An 8,614-nucleotide genomic window follows, 5' to 3' on the forward strand; every position below is an offset into this window, starting at 1 on the left:
TCCCCCCCCCCCCCCCCCGTAGATTCTGGTGCTTTGGCATTGCCCACAACACTATCATCTCTGGCTTTCCATGCTTGAATTACCCTTCTAGGTCTGCGTCTTCTCACTCAGGTTTTTCCCCAATTACAAAGACAATCAGTCAAGTTCATACCGTTTTGAGCTGATCGATTGTCTTTAAACAAACTCGCCCAAGTTGCTCCTAGTTCATCAGTTTCCACTTCAATCTCTAGATCCACACTATGAGTTGGTGTAGGAGTCTGCTCACCGCTTACCAAATCAGTGGATGGACCTACGGGAGAACTTAGATCCAGCTCTTTAGGATTACTTCCCTCCGAGGTTCCTGGCTGCACTTTCAGTTGCATAGCTGATGGCAATGGTGTAATCACTTGTTTTCCCATACTTACCGAGCTCCCAAAAGTTGTCAGAAGTTCTTTTTGAGGTCGTCCCCGTCCTCGACCTCGTCCCCTCACCATGATAACCACGGTGGCACAGGTGAACTACCTTACGCCATGCTCATGAGAGAGAGAAAAGGTTTTTTAACATTATTAATTCTATCTGAGACCTTTTTTAACAAAATTAAGCTTGAATTTGCTGTGCCACCAGGTTTATGCTACTATTCATTTTCTTTTTCTAGTGTTGAAGAACAACTGTATCATGCTATCTTGTGAAATCCAACATTTTCAGTTGACTAAATAAAGTGGTGTTACCTGCTTTCTGCTTTTATTTTCGTCTTAGAGCGTACTGTGCACTATTCGACCCTGTATTTTCACAACTCATTCCTCTTCGATATATATATCCATCGTTGATTTAGGAATGACCTGTTTTTTTTAGAATGGTAAAGTTGTATTCATCAGCAATGAGGGTATGCTGGCAACCAAACAAAAATTCCAAGGCAAAGTAGTCATGATTACAAAGAGCCTAGGAAATCTACTAACTGATCTACTTCATATATACCCTCTTCTTTACACCAAAAATATAGCGTATTAATGCAGTTTTCTTTAACTTTCTGCATTGGGTTAGTAATATTGTTAAAGCACCTATTGTTTCTTTCCTTCCAAATTGACCACCATATGCAAGATGGAACTAGATTCCACCATTTTTTCTGTGTTTTACTCCCCCCTCTTCTCATCCAACAATTTAGTAGGTCAGCAGTATGCTCAAACACCACCCAAGGATCTTGAATAATGCTTTGAAACATATACCATATCTGGGCAGTCACTCTACAGCGAAGGAACAAATGATTGTTTGTTTCCTCCTTCTCGTGGCAAAAGAAGCACCTAGAAACAATCTGAAATCCTCTTTTTTTCAGTCTCTCCTGAGTCAGACATGCTCTTCTGCACACTAACCATGTGAAACACTTTATCTTGGTTGGGGTGTTGGATTTCCAAATTTGTTTCCAAGGTCCCAATTTAGTAGGTCAGCAGTATGCTCAGGCACCACCCAAGGATCTTGAATAATGCTTTGAAGCATATACCATATCTGGGAAGTCACTCTACAGTGAAGGAACAAATGATTGTTTGTTTCCTCCTTCTCATGGCAAAAGAAGCACCTAGAAACAATCTGAAATCCTCTTTTTTTCAGTCTCTCCTGAGTCAGGCATTTTTTCAGATGTAAATGGCAGATCCACACGTTCACTTATATGAAATAACTTCAGTATTGCCACATTATCTGTCTGAGCAGCTATTTTTAGATATTCTTGATTATATATATTCCCAAATTTGGACATACCTACTTGTTTACTGGTTTGAATAGTTTGCTTACTGAGTTCACAGTATTCTGGAAGCCTAGTCTGCCCTTGTCCTTGGCTTTTCATTTCTCCAAGTTAATAACCCCTCTTACTAATTGTTGTTTTTCAACATCTTGCAGTATAATGGCCTATCGGGAGTTCGGTTGGAGAATGGAGTTTGCTATGCTAGATTTTACTTGGCTACCGTGCAGGTAGACTCATATTACTGGGCTTCGTATAGTTCTCGTACGGTCACCATTACCCAAATGGGTAATGGTTCAGATATACGATTTCACTTGGGTATTGGCTACATAGGATACCGGTTTTTGTGAGTGTTTCTTATTTGAATCGCAAAATGGGTACATGCTGTAAGACTATGCCTGGGTGCAAACATTGAGCAACACAGACAGAATTAATGCTGATACACTTGGAACTATAGAATAAATAGAGAGCTAATAGCAGCAAATATGGAGCTGTAAATGATGAACATATATGTCAATGTGATGACTACATTTTACTGTAAATTCATAGTCTTCAAGCCAAGTGCTCTGAACAAATATACTTTGTGATTAGAAAATTTTGAATAGAATATACTAACGCGTAATTGTTCTTTTTTCATGACAGTGATCTGTCCATTACCTACTTAACTTGAAAATGAGCGGATTGAAATGTTTTAATTATCTCTCTATTTTGATTACCGCATTTAATTTGTCCTTTTTTAAAGAAAAAAATCTACATTAACTTTAAGTTTTTTTTTTTGTAAAATACCTACGAAGACATTTTCTCATTTTGGCAGAACGAACAAATTATTACAACATTCAACAGCAACACCTTCATGTGATTTCTAAATCAGTTACTCCAAAGACTCTTAATGATTCTCATGATACTTATAAGTTAAGAAGAGTGACTTTTTAGTTTACAAAATAGTTTAATGATTTTAGTTCAAAAGAGTACTAATTAGCCACTAACATCTTGTTCATCAGTTCCGTTTTTTCTCTGCAAAGAGAAAAAAAAAACTTAACTATACACAAAATAAGCATCAACCACTATATAACAATAGTTTTACTTTTCATCATCAATATAAGTTTTACAACATACAAAATAATAATAATAATAATAATAAATAAAAACGGAAAATAAAAAAAAAAGGAAAACATACAATTTAATATTTAGTGGTATTCTAATTCCCTCCCTTTTGTTATTTACCTCAAATATCTCAAATATTAGTTACTATTGTTAAAAAAAAAAATTTATTTAATACAATATTTTCTTGCGGGTAAATTTTACTTTATAGTATTCGTTCTAGTGTTGAAATATTAGTTTACCCATTGTCAAAAGCTAGTTTACTTTATAGTAGAAATGTTCTTTGGGGAAAAAGTCGTTGCTAAAATTGTTTCATATACATTGATATATTTAAAGGTATATATTATAATAACTATTGATATAATGTTGAATTCATAGTTGGTTCAAATATTTGTATATTAAATGATTGAATATGTGTTAAAAATACAGTATAAATATGTGATATTTGTTGGCATATATGAGTTATACTAGTGAACATTTTCGCGCGGCAATAAAAACTATTTATAAATTTAGAAATAAACTTACTAAAATTTAATCGAAATAATAACATACATCCATATATATCCTTACAAAATCAATACTATACATTAAAAAATTTCTTCTAATAAAATAAAGTAAAACATGAAATGAAAAATAAAGGTAGATATAAGTAGAAATGAATTGTATTTTAATATCGTTTTTTAATTATTAATTTTTTCAAAATCTTTTTTTTTTCTATTCTCGTATCTAATCTCCCCCTCATTTGTACATATCCTAAATAATAGGCTCTAGTTTAGAAAATAGGTTACTTTCCTTTGAGTTTTCATTCTTTACTTTGTGATTATCTCCGTTTCTTTCCCTCTCTTATTCTACTTCCTCTTTTTATTTTTCTAGACCATTTTCTTTCGATCCTTTCTATATTTATTTAATTAATTTCATTATTTTCTTGTTTCCCTAATTCTTGTTGTTAGTCAAAGATTGTGCTTTATTTTTGAATAATTAAAATTTTGATACTTTTTTCTACTTTAATATTCTCATTACCTATTTGAAATCTAACGTCTTTCATCTTTTATAGTAATTATCTTCCCCCAATCAATTGAGTAATTATTTAATCGATGTTAAAATTTTAAATTAAAATGATAGGTACTAACACATTAATGAGATTTGAATACAATAAGAGGTAGTTAACGGTGAGTAAAAATAGCTAGTTAAACGTAATTCACTCTTTTTAATTTGAACTAAATTTGAAACTTTAAATATGTCAAAATTAAGTTTGATTTAATTTCTCAGCCAATCAATTTTGTGCATAAGAAAATATAATTTTATTCGCATTATTTTTTAAAACTAATTAAGATCAAGCCTTCGGATATCTAAATGTTTTGAGAAATAATATCAATGAAAACAGTAATAAACTAAAGTTTATACGTTGATGAGAGATCTGTTTTCTTTCAACGTTCTTATTTATGAACAATTTATTATTTTCGTAATCATGTACGAAAACACACAAAGAAAAAAATCTTACATAAAATAATGAACAAAAAAGAAAGTTAAACCAACAAATTAAAAGAAACAAAACACATATACGAAATGTATTAAGTAAAATTGCATCTTATAAATATTTAAATAATTATATCTACAAGTATAATCAAAAAGATATATTTGAGATACTCATAATAAGTATAGTTTGATAAGAAGTCCATTTGAATAGTTGTTGTAGCTAGTTTGTTGATACATTTTTCTTTTCACTTTCTGCAAATGATGGAACAAACTCAATAAAAATTATACTTAACAATCAAAGAAAAGATATATTGCTTAGAAATCATAACAATAAACGTCCATGCATAAGAAAATCTTAAGAAGAGATCATAGTATCACCTAGAACCATGTATAACCACTAATAAATTTGTTGATACAATTATCCAATAAAAATAATAATTAGAATTAACTGATCTGATGAAATATAGAATCATGAGTTTTTCACCTAGCATATGGGGTTGTTGGAGCTTTGTTCCTAAATTTATACTACCATTTTATTGAGACCCCAAAATTTGAAGAGGTGCAACATTTAATATCTTTTAATAAATATTAATTAGTGGAAAGGAGATGGGGATTGAAATCAGGTTTTCTGGGCAAAAAAATCGTGCAACACTAATGGATACTATTTAATACTAATATAACATCAATACCTATTAATAGGGAAGGAGAAAGAATTTTTTTCCGGTAGAAAATTTTGGGCAACATTAATGGTGAGTTATTGTTTTTTTTTTTTTTAAAAGTTAATGGCAAACAAACAATTACTTTTAGTGGTCATAAATGTTAGTTTTATATTTATTTTTTTAATGAGGAAATAATTAAATATAAAGCCATAATTTTTTTTATATTTTAAAATAAGGAAAAATCCCAAAAAATTACAAAAAACGACAAATAGGATTTGAGGCCTTAGAGAGCGCCACATCATCGATTTTATGTTTTACCTTTATATATATACTAGGTAACTTGGTCGCGCTACGCGTGGTCATAAAATGTTATATCAAAAGTATAAATTAATTTTTTCATATTATTTGAATATAAAAGAGTTTTTAGTTCAAATTCAATTAAATAGATTAAAATTTAAATTTGAATTCATCTTATTTTTCGTTAAACATAAATTGATTAATGTCATATAACTAGCCTAAAGATAAACAAAGCTCACTAAAAGATTATACGAGAAAAGGAGAAGAAAATAGTTTATCCATAACAAAGTGAAAATAAATGTATTTATATGTCGGAAATTATAACGTACATATTCAAAAAGTAGAGTTTAGAAAATAAAATAAAAAATAAAACTGATCATTTTGTGTAATTTACACACAATACATATGTATTAATTAGCTTACTTGTACATATAATATGTAATTTTGTGAAACATCGTAGATTGAAGATAGAGAATTGATTGCTAAATTATAGACTTTCTAATTTATTTTTTCTTCACTTATTCTTTAAAAAAAATACTTAATAACATAAAGTTTATAATGTGAAAATAATAATAATATAAAAAGACTAAATTAACTGGTAATTATATGATAATTAAAATAGATTGTAAGATGTATAAAAATAATTTGATAAAATATAGAAATTGTGATGTCTAAAACCTAAAAATGAGCATACATAAATTATATTAAATTTAAATTGCTAAGTATAGTTGGATTGTCTAGCTAATTATATTTTTATAGGCATGAAGGTGACATTTGGATAATCAAAATGTTATAGTAATTTTGGTCACTTCACAGATAATAAAGAACTTGTTTGAACTTTTTTATACTTTTTACACTTTCTTACATTACATACTCCCTTCATTTCAAAATAAATGTTTGTTTTGATTTTTTATTTTGCTTCGAATCGTGTTTTACATAATCATGAAGACTTTAATGATGTTTTTTTTTTCAATCTTACCCTTATTTAATCAAAAGAAATTTATATAACCAAAAAATTGGGTCAAAGAACTATATCTTTTTTCAAGATATATATTAAAATTAATTTAGTAAAAATATCTTACTTTATAGTCCCGCCCCAAACTAAAAAAGAAAGTTGACATACTACGAAAAGGTGAATATCATGGAACTGAAGAGTACATAACAAAATGAAATTGAATTACACTCTCTATGTTTAAAAAATAAAAACTTTTCCTGAAATGAAAATCCAGCAAATTGAAGTATAAATACGATTTAGTGTAGTTTTAGTAGTAGTTGGTACTCTTCTTCAATGTCCGTTATTTAACTTGAAATAAGAAACACATAGGTGCCTCTTTGGCTCTTTAACTTATGTCTTAGTAGTTATGTGAGAAAGACTTTAAGAAAAATTAAGGAAAACACTATTTTAAATATGAATAAAAAAAATAATCTTCAAGTAGGCGTTTCATGAAATAAATAATTATGAACTTTAAAGAAAAAATATAAATAGTTCTATGTGCAATAGTATTTTTAAACCTTTGTTAGTAGTTAGTATTATTACACATAAAGTTACAATAACTAATTTGCATCTAAACCAAAAACATACTTGCAATAATAAAAAATTATAAAAATTCAAACTAAAGAAGTTACATGGAGAAAATAAAAACACACACATCTTCCTTGGAACCTTATCATAAGAAAATAGATAAAAATAAGAATACAAAATCAATGCCCACTTTTTTGAGCTCTAGTCCAACACCCTCTTTGACAAACTAATCAACATTCAAGAGTCTTCTTCATCGCGTCAAGTTACAGCATGAATTTGATAATATAATAATACTACAAAGAACAACAAAATATAAAGAATAATCTTGAGTTGGAATTTCATGAAACAAAAAAAAGTTGTGAATTTATATTGATAAAAAATAGAGAGATATCATAAAGTATCCTAAATTTTATAATTTAATAGTCGGAGTCTATGAATATGAATATGAAAACTTAAAAATCGTGGAATTAATGATATTATTAAAAATTGAAGTTTAATAGATTTACGTTATGGAGGTAAAACTTAAATATTAAATAACAAATAAAAAACACAAATAAAGTATATAAAATAAATACATTTATATTATATAAAAATATAATTTTTTTGAATTGAATAAATAAAAAGAAAGTAAAAAAAGAGCAAAGAAAGGAAAAAACTATAAAATAAATAAAAAACATAAAATTTAACTATCTTGAATAGTTTGTTGGAATTCTTTTTAAATCAAATGAAAAAGTTTGTAATAATTGATGAGAATTTGAGAAATATTATAGGAAAAGAGAATAATAACGTTAATGACAAAATCAATCAAATATGGCTATTGAAGAAAATATAATTAAATATGATTAGTTGTAATGGTTTTTTATGTTTTAGGTGAATTTTTTGGTATTTTAAAATTAGAAAAATGGCCAAAAAAGATAAATTCGATTGGAATCCTTAGAGAGGGTCACATCGCCGTTTTTATATTCAGTTTTACTATTATATATAAATTTGTAATAAATTAAATATTTCACTTTTACAGTAAAATATTAGTTTAAATAAAAGAAAAAAGATAAATACAAATAAAGGTCTTAGAGAAATGCCACATATTATACAAGAAAAGACAAAGAAATCATACCTTTTACAATGAATTCTGGATACATATCATGAAAAATATTCTGGATACATATTTAGAAAATATATTTTCATGTAATTAAATACACATATTTATGCAATTTATATATGGATCATTTTCATCTTACCTTTTTCTATAATATCATGAATCATCTGCATTTTTTTGAAACTTTCAAATTTAATCATAAATCTCTACCTATAGAACCTGAAAAAGAACAAAATTTATGTTAGCATAGTTTTATAAAATCTTTACAAATAAAAATGTAAACAAATGGAGGATGAAGAAAATTATTTAAAAAACCATATGAAAGAAGTTACAGAAGATAAAATATATGTTTAAATAAATAAGGAAAATGACTAAAAGAAGGGAGTGGATGAAAGTAAAACAAAAATAAAGTAAAATGTAGATTTCAGTAGTAGTTTTATGGATATGAAATAACAATAAAGGGTCACAACAATAAATGTGTAATTAAAAAGTAAGAAATTAATTAAAATTTGACTTTTTATATGGCCACGTTTTAGGAGACATTTTAAAACGGTAGTACCATTTATCTTGTGTATTTAATATTATTTTTTTTATAATTTTTTAATAAAAATGAAGAAAAAGATGCTAAAAAAATCTGAAAAAATAAATAAATCTATTTCCTGATCAATGAGGCATGCCACATCAGCAGACTTATGATCCTGCTTTATATATATATATATATATATATATATATATATATTTATTTATATGTATAT

The 8,614-nt window shown here is 27.6% G+C and overlaps 1 long non-coding RNA gene across 1 annotated transcript; it reads left to right on the top strand.

Moving 5' to 3' along the window:
- Window positions 1–983: 983 nt before the first annotated feature.
- Window positions 984–1,463, top strand: LOC107062281 (uncharacterized). The gene is made up of 2 exons (XR_001474541.1): window positions 984–1,144; window positions 1,417–1,463. It is a non-coding gene; the product is annotated as an uncharacterized lncRNA (long non-coding RNA).
- The last annotated feature ends 7,151 nt before the right edge of the window (window positions 1,464–8,614 follow it).

Source organism: Solanum tuberosum, unplaced genomic scaffold, assembly GCF_000226075.1.
Source record: "Solanum tuberosum cultivar DM 1-3 516 R44 unplaced genomic scaffold, SolTub_3.0 scf00010, whole genome shotgun sequence".
Lineage (NCBI taxonomy): Eukaryota > Viridiplantae > Streptophyta > Magnoliopsida > Solanales > Solanaceae > Solanum > Solanum tuberosum.